This window comes from Gymnogyps californianus, chromosome 1 (genome assembly GCF_018139145.2).
Source record: "Gymnogyps californianus isolate 813 chromosome 1, ASM1813914v2, whole genome shotgun sequence".
In the NCBI taxonomy this organism is placed as follows: Eukaryota; Metazoa; Chordata; class Aves; order Accipitriformes; family Cathartidae; genus Gymnogyps; species Gymnogyps californianus.
In genome coordinates, this window is record NC_059471.1 from 132,702,884 (window position 1) to 132,722,130 (window position 19,247).

Below are 19,247 nucleotides of genomic sequence, written 5' to 3' on the forward strand. Positions count from 1 at the left end.
TGGAAACGGAGTGTTGGTGCAGGGAACAGCAGCTGGCTGATCGTATCTGCATTCTGGTTCCAGTTCACACCTTTTGCCTGCCCTCTGCAACCCTGTCTCTGGCCACCTCCAAACCAAGCTTGCACTGCGGCTCTGTAAGTATCTTGATCCTAGTTTGCATTTCCAGCCACATCCACATCTTGTGTTGCCAATCCCTGTTGTACAGCAGGGGTGGGTAGCAGGTACCGAGCATTTTAGGTTCACAGAAAGGTAAGGTCGTGAGGGATGTTTGGAGGTCCCTAATCCAACCCCTGCTCACAACAGGCCTGGCTTGAATGCTAGATCACGTAGCTGAGGGCCTTATAAATGACAGTGCTCTGCAATTTTTGCACATTCTGTACTTTCTCCTCTTGTACTTTCCCCAACGTAGAGAACAGTGGCAGGGCCTATCACCATTAAAAGCACGTGAGGGATCCCAGCAGGCAGTTCTTTGTTCTTTACCAAATCCGTGGGCATCACAGGACACAAACTAGATCTTTCATAGAGCACTGAGTGTGTGGTCAGAGGGGATGGTTCAGTACATGTTCTTCCACAAAAGTCTTCCAGCGACTTTTGTGAGCTGGAGAGGCTTTCCCAGCCAAATGTGATGCTGTGAAGCTAGGACCTTTTGAGGGTCCATGATGCTTTTTTTTTGCCCTGGTACTAAGCATCTAATTAGTCTGGGCCTTTGTGTTTGCAGAGTCCAGCTTAGCAACCATGCCATGGAAACCCATTTGCTCATTTATTAAACATGGGAACAGAAAGCAACCCAGTTGGGTTTCTGACATTTTGAACTAAAACAATTATTCACAGACAATCTGTTGCCTTTTCCTCTATCTGGGAAGGGGAGACTTTGGGAACGAAATAATAGTTAGAAAAGCTCTTCCCTTTCCTTTCTGGCTTCTGTGTCCTGTCAAGTGGGACTTCTAAGGCCTTTGTCAGTCTGTATTTGCTGTGCCTCTCCTTCCAGCACATCTTTTGTGGAGCTTACTCCCAGTGCTGTGAGTGGATATGCAGCACTCATCCAACAGGGTGCGATCGTCCCTCTTTTAGTCTTTGCTGAAAAAGTAGTGTTGTTAAGTCCACTTTACTGAGCACTGGCAATTGGGGAGTGCAGCAAACACAGTGGCAAACAAAGAGAGTAAAGAAAAAAAGGGGAATTTGTGTGAGATACATGCTAGGCAAAAAAGGAGGCATCTTTTTTCCCTTAAGGGTTTGGCAGTGAATGCATTTATTGGTGGGTGGGCTGTTCACAGCTTGGGGTTCTGTGGTCCAGTTGCACGTTCCTATGTTGCATTTTTGGGGCCTGTTTTGTTTGAGAAACAGAAGTCTTAGAGCCAAAAGTGAGAAAGAAACTCCGTCTTTGTGATAAAGAATTACTTTACCAGCCCTAACAACTGCTAAGAGAGTAAAAACCAAAAAACCACCCCCTCCAACCACAAAAACCCCTCCAAAACAAAGAAGCCAGTGTCCTGCTGCCTTGAGTCCACAACTACCAGACAAAATAGCAATCAGAAACTGGGGAGATGCAGTCCATGTGTGATTTTTTTTTTTTTACCCCCCCTATTTTAAAGTAAGGAACAAAAAGAGATGAGTAATTATTGAGATACAAACTAAGGTATCCACTGTGGTGGAGAAGGGTGGGAACACAAAAGGATCTGGAGGGGGAAGGAGTTTGTTGTTAATTTGATTTTTCTACCATTTGACCTTTTCCAGCACTGTGAAGTGGGTGCATATGTGACATCCACAGCTTCAAATGAAATTGTTCTATCACCCTGCAATCTAGTGGAAAATAGACTACTCCAGGGCAATGATGATGAAGCCAACCACAGAGGAAATAGAAGTAAACAAATACATAAGAGTCTTGATGTATTTGGAAATGATTCTACAGGACAACAAAAAAATAAGCTCACTATTAAGCCTTGTCCAAAAAAAAAAAAAAAAAGAAGAGAGAAAACCAGTTTTATGAAAAAGATAAAAATCTTTTAGTAATTTTTGCTCCAAATCAGAATAAGTCTTCATTTGTTCAAGTGGTTTTTGCATACTGTAGTTCTGCACGTTTTCAAAGACTCTGCATGTTCATCATTCCCTCTTGGTCATTCTTTTGCTTTTTGTATGCTGAGTGCAATAGAGGAAGAGGGGTTTATTCTTTTCCTCTTTCAGTTTTCTTCTTTTTCTTTTCACTTTTGTCCCACACTTTCTTTTCCAGAGTTTGAGATACTGCTATTTCTGCAGGAGGGGGGTGGGGGAAAGTTTGGGAAACATAATTTCCCATAAGGGAAAAAAACCCCCACCCACAAAAAAACCCCCAATCCATAAATACTTCCAATCTCAAACTCCTAGCCCCACCTTGTGGTATTCTGCTTTGTTCAGTGACTTACTTCCTTGTGCATAAAGCACTATATAAATGAGATGAGCGACACTGAAATCCATTTAGTTTTCAATGCCAATAACACTAGGAAAGATGGTTATTAGAACTAGGAGCTCATTTCTTTCTGTGAGCTTGGGAGTGTTTATACAGAGATCCTTTGCCAAGCTTTTGTGTCAACACATCCCATCGTATATCACCTTTCAGTTTTCCTTGGTGCCATGAAAAGCCCCGCTGCCAGCTTTGGTGCTCTACAGAGAGGGTGTGGGGGACTTACTTAGGAGTTCACTGGTGCCTGCATCACTCTGTAATGGAATTGAGACACACTCAGACTCACTCTTTGTGTTGCCTTTATGGCTCATACATTTGTCCAAAGGACTTTTCTGAGTCTGCAGGTGCTGAGAAAGATGGGAATGTTTAGTTTGTGATGAATTATGTCATTTTATATATATATATTTTTTTTTTTTTCCCAGAAACACAACTAAATAATTTCATGAGTAAAGTACACTAGCAAGCTAAGAAGAATGAATGTTGTTCAATAGCAGTATAAATCCATCCTATTCTAGGCTGGTTTAGTCCCTCTTCCAAACATTCCTCCCATTGGTGTGCTCATTCTCCCTTCTCTTACCAGATGGTGGATATCACGGTTCAGGAGCGGAATGGGGCCTTCCCCTTCCCAGCAGCACTGAACTGTAGGGTGAGCTCACTGCAACACACGAAACCATGCCGTAAAGGTGCGATTTGGCAGTACAGCAAGGATGATTTCACATCTAGCTGCTGCTAGAAAGTGAGGTCCTGCTTCTCTCCTCCAAACCCCAAAACGCAAATTTTAATTGCTCTGCTTCCAGCCTCTGCAGAGCAGCAAAAGAATGAACCACGTGGAAAAAAACCCCATGTATTTTTGTGCTAGCTTAGTTCTGTGATCTGGCATACCATGAGCTCAGCCAAGCACCAGTGAAAGAGATACAGCAGGAGGATTCGGCTGGAGCTTGTGTACAGGCTGCCTGTTTTGGCAGGGGTGAGTTCTCCCTTCCCAGCTCCCCATCTTCTCCAATAACATCCTACCTGACAGAGCAGGGGTCCCTGAAGCATCCTACAGTGGGGCACGTCATAACAGTGACCTTGAAAGAAGCCCTGCTGGTCAAATGTTGCTCTTTGAGGTCATTATGTTTAATGACAGCCTAGAGCAGCATCTGCTCTGTAGCTGTAAGCACAACTATGTATTTTCTTTCTCGGGAGTTCTGGTGTATGAAAAACTGGCTCGTAGCCCCTGCCTCCTTGGTTCCTCTCAGAGGATTGCACACAGTGCCTACCAGTCTGCCCATATCCAAGGTATATTTGAGATCTACTGCTACTGAGCTTGTGGGTATTTGATTTGCTTGCTCCAATAACCACTAAATCTCCTTCTGAGTCCTTGTTGCGAGCTTTCTCATGTCTGGTGGTAAGGGAGGGAACACTTTCCTCCAAGGGTGGTTCAGCACCTGGAGAGGCTAGGCAATTTCCAGCTTTGGAGATGTTTCAGGAGTCACCTGGGCAAGATGCTGAGCAGCCCCAGGTAGGTTTAGATTCAGCCCAGCTATGAGGAGGGGGGGTTGGACTCAAGACCTCCAGAGGTCCCTTCCCACCTATATCTTTCTGTGAAGCTAAGCAGTTGCTCATTTGCTTCCATGGTAGTGCAGGTTTTTCATTTTTTTACACAGTTGTTATCATTCATCAGACTGTTGCTTGATTTCAAAATTTGGAGATGGCTAAGGCAAAATAAGCCTTTAAAGGAAGTCTCTTCTTTCTACTGCTGTGGGTATTTGCAGGATCTGGATTGCTCTTGAACTAACGAAGATCCCACTGTTTCCTCCCACTGTAGTACAGCTTGCCAGCATACTAGCCAATTAATGTGTCTGAAAATACATTATGGAGTAAACCTGCAATATGAAAATAAGCAAAAATATTGTCACTGCAGCTGTGCCAGAGCCTCCTTGCCCTGCTTTATCAGCGCTGCATCCCTGTGGCTGCTCAAATGGCTACGTAGGTGAGAAGGGGGAAAGTGAATTTTAAAAAGAGCTACGTAAATGCCACCTCTGTCACCTGGATATCTCACATAGAAACCCTTTGGAAAACTAACATTGTGTATTAGATGTGCTTCCCAGGTAAGCAAAAATGTAAACTGCAGCAAGCAAAAAAATTCTATAGCCCATGTGTCACAAAATACTTTGATGTGTTTTTATTACTGTGATTCAGCTGGCTTCTGGAGAATAAAGACAAGAATCAAAGTTCTAAGGTTTATCGAGATGCTCGCTCGAGCTTCAACAGGCTTTTGAACCAGAGCAACGAGGTGGCTGGTTGTAGGAAGATCAAAACCCAATAAAATAGTTAATGATTTTTGATCTCTGAGGGTAATATCGGCCACTTCTTGGAATGGGGTGTTTCACAAGACTTCTGTGCAAGCTATAAATGTAGGCAAGTGAGCCGCCTCTCACAAACAGCAGCGCCGGACTGGAGGAAGTGCCATCAGCTCTCCCCATCCGAGAAGCTGACATCAAGGTGAGATGCACACTTTTTACATGAAAATTTTCGATGGCTTCTTGGGCAGCTACTGTGAAATGCAGTTGAAGAGAAGGAGGTTTAAGTGTTGGGATGAGAGCTGCAACATGTATGTGAGGATCTGATGTCTGTATTTGCAGAAACTTAACACATCTTTCAGGTGATGAGAAGACAGCTGCAGGATAAACATACCTTACAAAGGGAGCGGGTGGAGAGAGCCATTGCTACAAAATTCCAAGGGGTGAAAGTGAGAATATTTTACAAATTAATCTTGGGCATAGGATCTTTATGTTGTGTCAGCAAAATTAACCGGCTTATTATTACTTTTTCTACAGGCAGAAGGTCGTTATACTAGTGCTCAATCAATCAATAAATTAAAGTTCGAGTAGCCACAGCCTCCATAAATTCAATTATAACTGTGAAAAAATGCTTAAATGTTTTTAATCACATAGTGAGATTTTTTTTTTAAAAAGTGAGATTTTATGTGAGGGGTTTTTTTACTGTTGATTATATTGTTCAGGTCTTGCAATTTTAGTCTGACTTTTAATCTTGGGCAGATCTGATCTTCTCCCATCCCTTCCCAGAATCAACTAGAGTAACTGCTTCTTTCCCTCAGATGTATTTGCCCTGAAATCTAAAACTTTGCTTTGATGACTGTTATGTGATTTAGAAAGGGAGCTGTTGTCTTAACTGGCTGCTTGTTTCTGTTCCTGCAGCTGTTACTAATAAATACTGTGGTTTTTTATCTGACTCCAGATGACTGTGTGTGGAATTAGATATGAGTATTTGTAACAGTGCTACAAAAAGACATTTACAACCTGAAATTTAGTCTGACTAAAAAAAGCTGATGCTTTGAACTTGATTGCTTCTCAGCTTATGTCAAGAACAGGAATCTCTTGATTTCAATAGAACTTCATATAAAAAGAGAAATAAGGTATTTCGGTGAGTCTAAAAGTTCAGTGCTGGCCTTAACAGAATAGATTTTTTTCCTATTTACAGTACAAAATGCACTTTCATTTAGAAATTAATTGAATGTTTCACTACTTCTTTACTTGTAATATTATGTGGAGCATGAAATCTAGTCCAAACAACAAATGCCAATTTCTAAAATAATTCTCAAATGCAGTATCAATTATCAACTGAAAGATTTATCACCAGTTATATATTTTATTTTATTATTATTTAGGATATACCAATAAGATTTTAAACTAAATGTTCCGATGTCCCTCGCACATATACATAAACCAACATACACAACTAAATAAAACTGGATGGTTTTGGTGTACATATCTCATTTTACTTTTTTCTTCCAAATTCAAATTTCTATGTCATGCCCTCACTCTTTTCCAGCTGCTGCTATATTTGTCCTCTGCTAAAAATGTTTTACTTTTCCTTTTTTCCCTTTTTTGCCCCCCTCTCCAGCATTTTGTGTCTGGTGGAAAAAGCCTTCTTTCAGGCACTGTTTATTTTCTGTTTTCCTTTTCTGCAGGGTGTCATCCAGCTCCTACGGCAAGAAATCCAAACTACAGAAGTCCTACTGAGATGGGAAAAATCATCATTTATGAGCATGCCAACTTCCAGGGTTACTCCAGAGAATTCACCAGTGACATTGCCAATCTAAAACATGTAGATTGGAATGATTGTATCTCCTCAGTGAAAGTAATTGGCCAGCCTTGGGTGGCTTACGAGCACCTCAACTACACAGGCCAGTTACTGGTATTTGAGGAGGGAGAACATGGCTTTGTTGGTCGAGAGATGAATGATAAGATCACTTCTCTGCAGATGATCACTGAAAATCTGCACAATCCACAGATCACTCTCTATGAACATGCCCAATATCAAGGGAAGAGCCGGGTGATAAGAGAAGCAACCAATCTGAGTAGGGGATACGACAATGACACCATATCTTCTCACAAAGTCCAGAGAGGTGCCTGGCTGTTGTGTGAACACAGCGATGGAAGTGGTTTTCGTTACATTGCGCGAGAAAATGAACACCTTCCAAATTACAATGCAATCAATTTCAATGACAAGCTTTCATTTCTGCGTCCGCTTCTGCCTGGCAGGAGCTGTGGCTGTTAGACTGCAAATCCTGCAATGCTGAGGGAAGATGCAGCCCCAGCAAGAAATTTGAGACCTAGATCTCTGTCTATGCTTGTATTGCTTTTTTCCCCTGTGTCACAGAAACACTGAATGGGAAAGCTCTCTTTCATGCTGCACTACAGATCTATATTTCTTGATCCTGCCTTGCACTGTTCTCCCTCCCCATAATCCCCACAAATGCAAGAACTATCGTATTTGGTCACATGAAAGAGACTCAAAGATAAGAGACATGCCAGGGGTGTGTAACCTATTGCACCTGCAATTGGCATTCCAATGTCCTGTACTATGTAATGTAAAAGCATTGCATGTTGTTTCTGTTGCTAGATGCGTAATCAAAATGTGAGTATATAACCAGCATCACTTACTTTGTAATTTGTTTTACAATACTCTTGCTTTACCATGGCCTCTGCCATTTTTTGTATTCCATTTTGTGTTGTTGCCATTAAAGAAGCTATTGAAAGCAACATTGGGTCTATTTTTTATATTGTTTGTGGTTTAATATAGATAAATATTGCCCTTTCATTATGAGATATCTCTATGTATTCAGAGAACGGTTCACGCAGTCACTTGTAAACATTTTTCGTGGATCTCTCCTGAAAGGTTTTATCTCCTTCCATTCTCACTTGTCAGTAACATTGGGTTCAGGCTTGACTCAACCAAACTTAAAGTCTTGGTGAGCATGCCGAGTATTGCTGTGATCCTGGCCAAACTCTCTCCTGGAGACTTTACTTAATTATCACAAGATTGATTGTATCTCAAGGCATTGATCGTACTAATGATATAGTCTTCTACTGCCCTAAATTGTATAATCAAACAGAAAGTTCTGATAAATTTGAATTGATTGATTGGTTGATCACAATAGGAAAACCTGTCTGATTTTTTTAAACCTTTGTTATCTTGATATGAGATGAGGTATCATTTTGAAATCACAATGTTTCAATCAGAATGGAAAATCTCCTTCTTCTAAAGTTACCTCCATTGTAATTCTATATCATAATGGTGTTTTACCATTGTAACAGTCTTGAGAGTCACCACGTGGTATGTTCCACCACGGGCCAGACTTAAATGCTAGCTCCGGTAGCTCAGGACCCTCCAACAAACCAAGCAGTGTCAGGGGTTATCACCGCTACAAGCATGTGAGGAATCCCAGTGGGCCGTTCTTTGTCCTTTACCAAATCCATGAGCATCACAGGCCACAAACTAGAACTTTCATAGGGCAAAGAGGCAAAGGGAGGATGAAGATGCAAGCTGCAAGAAGTGGCAAGCTATAGGAGAAGAGTTGCTAAAGCATCTGTAGTTCAGTGTTTTGCAAGCCCCAGAGCAGCCTGCAGAATGACCTACCGTTCCGTGTTCCTGCAGGACTGCGACTCTGTTTACTGTTTACTCTTTACCTCCAAAGCAGTGCATTAAACGCTACATGACAGAGTCAACTTCAAAATAATTGCATTTGGAATATGAACTATGCAAGGCCTTCTTGCAGATGTGGGATCACTAGCTATTTCAAGAACTGTTTTGCCATGTACAAATTTATCTGGAGAGCACAGAGTTGCAGTTCTGCGTTATCACTGTCTAATGGCAGCTGCACTCTCCGAGCCATGCATTATGACAGCTGTCACACAGCTCCGCATTGCAATGTTTATCTAGCTCTGTGCTGAGCTCCTGTTTGCCACAATTTTCTTGTATTTATAGCTAAAAATGAAGCCCAGAACATGCAGTGCTATCATCTGCTGGGCTTTGTTCCCATGTTGAAACAAACACTGCAGGCTGTGCTGACGTATCAGCCACTTCTGTTCCTCTGCTAGGCTCATGTGGGCAGATGCAATGGTGATAGCTCAGGTTCCATGTGTTTTGGGACACTTCTTACTGCTCTGCAGCCAATTTCAGGTTTCCTTGCTCTGTTCACCAAAGATCTTCTTTTAATGTGATTTCAAAATTCAATTCAAAGAACATGGAGGATTCAAAAAACTCCCTACTCTAGGCCAAAATAACTTGTAAACACTGAGCACTCTCCAGATAAAGCCAGCTGTTCCCAAAGAAAGGAGATGATAGTGTATTGGGAGGGGGAAAGTAAACACTGGTGTATTCTAATGTGAGCTGTAGCAATGGTATCAGTGGATATGTGGTATGCAGTGTTCTCAGCCTTCTCAATAAGGTAAATTAGACTGTGCAGAGCTCTGTATTGTCACCATTAGACTTCTTCCAGAAGGCCCAAGCACAGCGTTTTGCTTAATATATAACAAAGCTGCAAAACACCAATGCACATTATGTTTTTGTTCCCTGTATTAATGCAACTTTCCAATACTAATACCTTTTGGAGTGGCAAATCAAGCGACAAATGTCATCTTCTGCCCAAAACAGTTCGTGGAAGAAATGATTTTGGAAGTCCTATTGAATTGCCTTGGTCATGTCTGAGGGATCCCTTTCAGCATCTCAGCACAATAATGACGTTACATAGGCACTGTTAATAGGAGAGAGACTATTTAGGATGTCTCTAATTATCTTTCCTAGGAAATACACTTAATGATATTTCCTTCATGAAAAATGCCATTTCTTAAAGAATAAAGAAGGTATTCTCTTATTTTCTTGGCTGTTGTGGTTTAACCCCAGCCAGCAACTAAGCAGCACACAGCCGCTCGCTCACTCCCAACTGGCGGGATGGGGGAGAGAATTGGTAAAGAGTAAAAGTGAGAAAACTCATTGGTTGAGATAAAGACAGTTTAATAGGTAAAGCAAAAGCCATGCACACAAGCAAAGCAAAACAAGGAATTCATTCACCACTTCCCATCGGCAGGCAGGTGTTCAGCCATCTCCAGGAAAGCAGGGCTCCATCACATGTAACGGTTACTTGGGAAGACAAACGCCATCACTCCGAACGCCCCCCCCCCCCTTCCTTCTTCTTCCCCCAGCTTTATATGCTGGGCATGATGTCATATGGTATGGAATATCCCTTTGGTCAGTTGGCGTCAACTGTCCCGGCTGTGTCCCCTCCTGACTTGTTGTGCACCCCCAGCCTGCTCGCTGGTGGGGTGGTGTGAGAAGCAGAAAAGGCCTTGACTCTGTGTAAGCACTGCTCTTGGCCAAAGAAAAGATTACATTACCTCCCAAAGTTGCTGTGATTTTAACCAGCTCATATTCCTATCTGTCTCTGTTTCTTCTGGTCACCAGAGAGGGGATTTTCATTACTTTGGGGGTGGGGGCTCTAGTTGTTCTTGAGGTGCAGTGCACTGCAGACTAGCAGGCAATTTCTACACTGCTCAGACAGCCACACCCTTGAAATCATATTCTCTGATCATCCTCACCCCCCACCCTTGTGGAAGGCTTTAAGAGGCATCTCAGAAGGACACAACACCATCCCTGGCATTCCCTACTGTACTTCTCACATGATGTGCATCCCTATAAAAAAGTACTGTATGACACTCTTGCTCAGGAAAGACTAAAGCACTGGCATCTCAATCTGCCTGTCAACGCAGGGATAAACAGTATCTGGAGGCCTCAAACCCTGTTAAACTATGCATGGTACTAATACAGAGTAAAAAGACTGCTTCCAAAATAAACAATCAGTAAAAAACTTTCACAGAGGGGATTATTACTAATCCACAGTCAAGTGCAAATGGACATTTGAATAGAATGCTGCATAAGGAAGGCTTGTAACCTGTGATATATCAAAAGGAGATGTCTAGAGAAGAAGGCTCGAACACCATGGGTATAACTAAAAGGTGGTACATGAACAGACTGAACTTTTCTCTGCTTGGTTAGAAACATCCGCAGAACAAGTTCAGGCATGTTTGGGTAACCAGAGAATATAAAACTTGGGCTTAAGGTCACGTCTTGTCTACCCAGAAAAAGGATGATGATTACACATTAACCACTTACCTTATTTTGTAACAATGCTGTGTTGTATTGCTGATTAGGTAACAGGTTCTTTGGAAAACTTTCCTGGAGCCGATTCCTCACACTGACTCGGCTCTCAGCTCATGGCTGGGCTTGATGCATTGATGGATCATGACTGTTGACTGACAGAACACCAGGTGACTGTCCTTCAGTCTGTGGTGTTTAAAGTAAGAATTAGATTGGGCATGACTTATAGACTCTAGATCCAAATTTCATTCAGAAAATATTGCATAAAAGCTGAAATCTTTAAATGCCTGTGTACAATCATTAACTGCAAAAATATATTCCTCCTCTCTTCAAAACTGTGTAACACACACACACACACATATCACATCACTGTTCTCACTTCCTGGATTTTTTTCCCCTTACTTACACCAGAAGTTACTCTTGGGCATATGAGAACTGCTCACACAGCAACCTATACTCAGATGACCCCACAGGAACAATTAGCTCTTATAAGTAAACACGTACAGAGCTTAAGGCAGCACAAATTTTAACTTTCACCACAAGGTTGGAGGCAGTCTGAGGACAAACTCCACAGGGCTTCAGCAGCTGCATATACAGTAATACAATTTTTGGCTGCTCCATTGTCCAGAGGAGAAGGATCCTGCTGAAGGACTTCAATTCTAGGTTAAAGAACGGCATCCTCGGTAACACTTACAGGTTTGGCACTGGCATGTTTGCTCAGAGGGGAACCTATGAACCGGTTTTGAAACTCTTACTGCAAAGGAAGTACATCAGGATGGTGTAAATTCTTTTATACATATCAACATGCAGGCAGTTATTTCACATTCAAATGGAAAATGAGGCATTTGAGGGCAGATAGCAGCTTTCAAAATCCTGGTTAAAAGCTTTGGAGTCACACAAACAATAATATCAGTTAGGAGACAGTAACCCATAGCCTGTGTCTCACAATGGAAAAAACTACGGGGCCATAACTCCAGGCAGATGATCAACACCAGGCCCCTTTGTTTCACTGTTTCAGGGCTGTGATGCAGCTCCTTTGGATCAGCTGTGCAAATGATCCGCTCTCTTAACCTGTAGTGGCAGCTCCATCGCCCAGGCAGCCCGCAATCAGAGGAGCGGAGGGAAACAAGAAGACAGGATATTCTGCTGCACATGTCTTAATCTCTTTTTTTGGCTGAATGATTTAACATTCACTTGGGGAAACTCAAGCTGTTTTTCAAGTACAGAATTCTCAAACTTACTGTTTGCAAACTTGCAAGCTTTCAGTGTTGCTTTCTGTCCTGCTCATTTCATCCAGTGCTGGTACCCCCCCAGCTTGACATTACTGCAGCTTTTAATCTATGTATCCAACACTGAAAACCCATTGTAGGAAGCAAGGCTGCAGCAACCTCTTTTTTTTCTTTTGCATCTTCAAACATATCTTCTCTTTACCCAGCAACACAGCTACGCCACCTTCAATTCAATTGCTGATTCTTCCTTTAATTTCTTCTTGGTTTTCTTTGTCAGAACATTCCTCCCTCTTGTGCTGTTTTGGTTTCTTGGCAATGCCTTATTTGACTTTGGTTTAATCATAGCAATACTATGGCAAAGCTTAAATGAGATTCTTCATCCTTGTAAATCAAATCTCAAAAAATACAAAGCATGAAGATGACAAAAGCAGTAATGAGAGACCTTCTTTCAGAGATCCGTAGAGATCACTGGGAAAATAATTGTGACATGGTGAAATGAGCCCAGCTGCAGCAGGTTATTCCTATAAGGAATTCCCCTTCTTGGAGCAAACCTGTATTTGTCTTTCGTATGGTCCCAAAGCCCTATTCCTGTTCACACAGTCCCACATATTCCTGGGGTGCAGTTCACCTAGTTAAACACCGTCAGCCCTAGAGCTCAGCACAGACTTATCCTGAATCCCCCAAACTCCTGGCATGTGTATGATGTCTGTGTCCCATAGGCAGATGCACTCAAACAGCTAAACGCACTAAGTGGCTGCTGCTGTGAGATACCCTCCCAGAGCAATATGTGACCTGCGGGGAATAAAGCAGCTTATCGATCTAGAGCTGCTGCATATCAGTTCCTATTGTAGGGATACTCAGGCCCAAGGACAAGGCAGCATGAAGTGTCCTTATCCGCAGCAGGAGATGGAATGAGCTGTTGTTTATGTGCACTACCAGGCCTCATAAATCAGATGGAGTAATAAATGAGGCAGCAAAACCAAGTTAAATATCTTTGAAAAGGCTGGGGACAAACTCTCTTTTGGTGTCAGTGAAACCACAGCCTACCAGCCAGGCTCTTCCCCACAGGGAATCACAACAAACAGATATACCAGAGGAAAATCTCCTGCATGCTTAAGAGATGACCACTGACAGCAAGGCAAGTGTCTACTTGTCATTTTATGCTCCCTCTCCTCCTGTGGTCACTCAGGAACCGACGGCAGGAGATGCTAACAACAGAGTTAGTGACCAACAAGTGTACAGAGCAGACGAGAGGCTGATGAACTGTAGGTGGGAACCCTGTATGCAGCACATCTGCTCATGGAAATGCCCATGACGCATAAGGTGGACTCACAGCCTTGCAACCATCAACAGCACCATCTTTCAGGACGTATGAGTGACAGGAATACGCTGAAAATTCACTGTTGCCTGGGGACAAGTGCTGAATGTTGAAGTATCAGAGTAGGAGCTGTTGCATTAGGAGATCAAGATGACTGTGGAGGACAGAGGCAAGGGTAACTTGGCTAAATTAGCATGTAACACATACAAATACAGAAAGCGATAACAAGCAGGAAGTAGTTTGATATCTTTAATTGTTAACACACCTGCTTGCTGAATCACCTTAACTGAATAAGTCACTGGTTAAGTGCAGTTCTCCGGTAAAAGATAAGAAGTCTTGACAGATCTCTTCTCCCTTGAGGGAATACCTTCTTTTACAGCATTAGTGCTATGCTACTGACACGCTAACTCTTTTGCTGCCACGCACATGGTGAATACATGATAGGCCTTATCAGGATCAATGGAAACCAGCAACGAATGGTGTCCCTCAAGGATCTGTACTGGGACCAATACTATTTAATATCTTCATCAATGACATAGTGGGATTGTGTGCACCCTCATCAAGTCTGCAGATGACACCAAGCGGAGTGGTGCGGTTGATATGCTCGAGGGAAGGGACCATCCAGAGGGACCTTGACAGGCTTCAGGAGTGGGCCCGTATGAACCTCATGAAGTCCAACAAGGCCAAGTGCAAGGGTCCTGCACCTGGGGGGTCAGGGCAATCACCAGGATCAGTACTGGCTGGGGGATGAATGGCTTGAAAAGCAGCCCTGTGGAGAAGGACATGGGGATACTGGTGGATGAAAATTTGGGCATGAGCCAGCCATGTGTGCTTGCAGCCAGAAAGCCAATCGTATCCTGGGCGGCATAAAGTGTAGTCGGTAGGTTGAGGGAGGTGATTCTGCCTCTCTGCTCTGCTCTCGTGAGACCCCAACTGGAGTACTGCATCCAGGTCTGGAGTTCCCAGTACAAGAGAGACATGGACCTGTTGGAGCGGGTCCAGAGGAGGGCCACAAAAATGGTCAGAGGGCTGGAACACCTTTCCTATGAAGAAAGGCTGAGAGAGTTGGGGTTGTTCAGCCTGGAGAAGAGAAGGCACATGCCACATGCTGACAAAACCCTTCACGAGCCTTCTTTCTTTGTTCCCGTACAGACTGCTGCACAAGTCTTCCTCCCTGAGGAAATGGTAGAATGACAGATACAGTACAGATGTAGCTATTTGTTGATAACTACATCCATTGAATTTCCAAATTTAGAACTACAGCTCAGTTACAAAAAAAAAGATTATTTCTCGAAAAACTGAGGGAAACCTAGCATTTCCTAAGTGAAATTGATTGGAAAAATCTTGAAAGATGTGAAAAGTGATATGTTTAGAAGAAAATCTTGAATTAGCAGAGGAGCAATTTCAGACTTTCCTGTTGATAATGTCTGTAAAAACAGCTTCTATAAAACAATTTTTCTAAAATAACCATTTAATAACAAAGCATGAATGTTCTCTAATCTGTTTCTCTCAGTAGCTTTGAGTACTATATAAAACTACAGGCATGTAGTCTAACCACACATGAAGTACAAAATTTATCAGAATAATCAAATTTTTTTATATTAAGAAATTAGGGCACACCGAGGATTTATCATACATGGAGTGTAGCATGAAGGTTTACGCAATGGTATTTCTTTAGCTAGCAGGTAGTGCCACAAAATTCCATACAGTCTAATTCGAATAGGGTTTCTGCTGCTGTATGATTAGACTGCTACTGAGAGTAAAGTGAGCTCATCTGAAGTTTGTTTTGATGTCACTACAGTGGTGCTGTGCAAAACCCTGAATTGAGGGGAAGGAGTTAAAAAGATAATAAAAAAAGAGGAGGATTTATTTTGAACCTCTACCTTTTATGTTTGTCACATCCTCCTAGGGACTATTTGTGGATTCAAAACATCATTAGTATAAGTTAATTTATTATTTCTGCGTGTTTGCAGGAGGAGATGCAGAGAAATCATTGCTCTGAAGTATCTGAGCTCTGCTAAGATATGATGAAGGGTTTTATTATGGTTTACTGTGACCTTTATAATTCTCATCTCACTTCTGAGTCTGTGTGGCTCAGGATGAAGGAAGATGTACCCAGCTGTTTCATCCAGAAATTATCTGTACTGTATAGATGAAGATCAATCAAGATGAAGTCTCATCAAGAACTGGATGGAACTTCTTTATCTTCTTAATACAGGAACGGTTTAGTTTGGGGAAAATTTGTATTACTAGGCAGCCAATATAATAGGATAAACTTCAAAGACTACAAAAATGGTAATCTATGTGATATATAGTTCAGTCTAAATCTTGCCATGGTAAATGACAAACCTATAAATGAAAGTAAAGTTGTGCAAATTCCCCCACTTGCCTATCACCTATTTGCAGGTCTCATTTGTAGAATGAGAACTGACTTATTGTGGTCCCTAATGGGAAAGTAACCTTGAAACAGCAAAGACAGGATGAGGCTGTGAAAGCAGATGCAAAGAAAACATCTGTCAAGAGGTCATCCTTGCATTTTGACAATGTTGTTTAGTCATGAATGAAAACTTACTGTATTATGAGCCATTCAGCACATTTCTAAGTGTTTCAGAAAAAAAATATGTAATAAAGTCTAGTTCTAGGTGATCAAATGCACCTTTACAATCCATTGCATAAGCTTTTCATTTCTCTGAACTTTATATTTCTACATGTCAGCCTACAGAGACAGTAAAGGTTTTTACAAAAGGGTTCTAGTTTATTTGTCAAAAACCAGGAACTGTAATTCACAATGTAATCCACTGTAATTCAATGTTGAAATATCTGATTGCCTGAAGATCTGTACGAACATGGAAAAACTGAGTCCAGTCACCTCTACCTTGCTCATGTCACTCAGATGTCACCACAGGACTCCACATGAAAGGAATTGCAGTTGAGTTGAGTTTGAGAGCAAAACAAAGGAAAGGCCAACAGTTGTTTTGGGAAGGAGACGAGACAGATGTGTGTTAAACATTAGTCTGCATTTCTCATTTACTATTCTAGTTGCTTAAAAAAAAGGAACTATGCTGTATTCTCACCCTTTTGTTTAAAAAGGGACACAGCTTCACTTTGTGAGAGAAAAGACTTTCTTCAGTATGCCTGTGGGGACCTGTGGAGCCAAGCGGCAGTAGCCGTTGGTGAACAACAACCCTCACTTGCTTCAGATTAGCTCTTTTGTCCTAACTACATGCTCCCTTATTGCTCAACTATATTATAATATAAATACCAAAGACATTTCAGGTTATGGTACATAATGAGAGACATGTTTTGGCTACCTACTGTCTCCATCTTAGGTGGAGAACCTGCTCTGTAGGGAATAGGCAGGTGAGACCACTACAGTTCCCATGGGCATGCCAGCAGGACTGAATGTTTTTCGAACTCTGGCCACCCCCTTCCATGTCTTCAACAAAAGGATGCAATTTGCTTCAGAAGGCAGATAATTTCATGAGCATTTAACTTGATCTCAATATGGATGTTCTTCGCATTTTTTTCCCCCATTTTTGCTATCACTTGACCTTGACAGCAACACCTACCTGCAAATCAAGAGAATAGCTGCTCTGCTGGTGCCTGTGGTGTTAATGCTTTGGAGAATGAGATCAGAGGTGTTCTGAAAAAAAAGCTGGACAGAGAAGGGTTTTCCAGGAGAAATCAGTGTACGCATGTGTGTTTTTCTCCCTGTGTAGAAGGATTAAATTACTAGGATATTGTTTGGCCAGGTTGCTGGACACAAACAGAGGCAGGATGTTCTCGTGGTCTTCTCTGCCCTTATGTCTGTGCCCCTCTACACTGGGTATACAGATAGTTATGCATTTATTTCTGTCTACAGACATTTACACTGCAATTTTTAGATTCAGTGTTGTGTCCCAGGCTGTGGTGCCTTCTGTACCCACACTGTGAGCCTTCTCAGGCCTCCTGAGCACCACTGGCACGTTCACACTGCCAACAGAAGAGGCCAGAAATGCCACATGTGCCATTAGGCTTCACCATCCATTTGGTTCTTCTAGCAACTTCAGCAGAAACAACCTTATGCGCCTTGTAAAAATATGGGCCACATGTCATCCTGTAGAAATACCACATTTCAGTCAATCTTTCAGCCTGCTTAGTTTCCTCTCCACTGTGCAGGGAGAGGCTGGGGGAAGGGAGCCAGCCAAAGCCTACGCTTATCCTCCACCCATTCCTAAGCCAATGGGGCAGTTCTGCTGTGACATTCACACCAAATACTTCAGTTATCATGCATCACATATTCACCTGTTGAGCTGGGAACTAATATTGTCTGAGGAATTGGCTCCAGAAAGCAAACTATTCCAAAGAATGGCGTTTAGAAGAGGCTTTCTGAAAATATAATTTGTTCAGCAAATGAATCAAAATAAAGTGGTACAAATACTTCACAAATGAATTTTTCAGCTTAACAAGAAGAAAAGAATCTAGATACTGAAATGAAATTTTAAGGTGCTAAGGAACAGTAATGGGTGACAAGCCATTTCAGTGCTGTGTTCTGTCCATGCTTTAGTCACTAAATGGTGAGTGTGTGAAGACCTCGTTATGCCTGCAGGTGGAACCTTGGCATTAAAACCAACTCAATGGCAAGGGAGCACTGCTTTTGACAAATCCTATCTTTTAGTAGCCAATTATTAGCATCCTGCACATATATTACAAAATTACATATATTACAAAATAAGGTAAGCAGGTATGCCTACTTGTCATCTGGTTTCCTGGCAGACAAGATCTGACCTTGAACCTAATTTTTACATTTGGTGGTGAGCTAAACCAGCCTGATCTTGTTCTGTGGTTGGTTCTACCTGTGAAATATTCATTCTTTTTACCACCTTTCTGAGGACAGGTTATCTGCAGGGTGCTTTACAGGCTTTACAGGCCAGACATGTTCAAGAGTTCCCCTGCTAAGATAACAACGGAGACGCTCTTATAACTCACCCAAAGGAGCCCTGCAGGCTAGTGAGCATACACAATTTGGGAATCTGGCCTCAGTGGTGCCGATGGGTTTGCTTCTACATGGCAGTGCAACATGGCATAAAAAAACCTGCTCTGGAGCCTAAATTGATGTAACGTGCCAGCGCAAGGCACACCTGAGTTAATTCGCCTTGTTGTAAATCAGTCCATCCTAGCACACCAACTGTACTGTCCTAACCATGTATACACAACACAACTCTGGGACCCAAGCTCATATCTTTCTTTAGGACAGTGCTGTGTCCTGTAGACACAGCAGCTTATGATGGCCCCTTGTCAGATGAACACAACAGCGTGCACCGAGACTGGCCTTTGAGTGGGCAGGTGAACAGGGTCACTGGTGTGTGAACTGTTGGTTGGACTGGGGCAACAGACTGCACCTAAATCTTGCATTAGGCCTCTTAACCCCATTTGGATGTAGACCTAAGTGATGTGGGATCTTATCTGTATAATGCTGTCACTTTTCAACAATTGGATTTTTCAAATGCTAGTCTTAGTAAATCATCTTTTTCATTAGCCTTAGTGTTAAAATCTTTGGAAGTTTTGCACATATGCTGCATAAGAGAGGGAACGTTTATCCTAGAAGAAGAAGGTGTTGAGAGAAGGCATCTGGAAAAAATTTCTTTTTTAATTTCATGGCTGAGATATCTTTCCCCTGGTGGCTTATTACTAATGATTCTGACAGTTCGAGGAACTCCCTACATGTTGCTAATAACTATGGATGAATGACCGATTTGAAGAGTATAAAGTGGTGCTCTTCCACCAGGCTAGTGTATTGCCACTTGGATCTTCGTGTTTATTACTCCATAGACCAGCA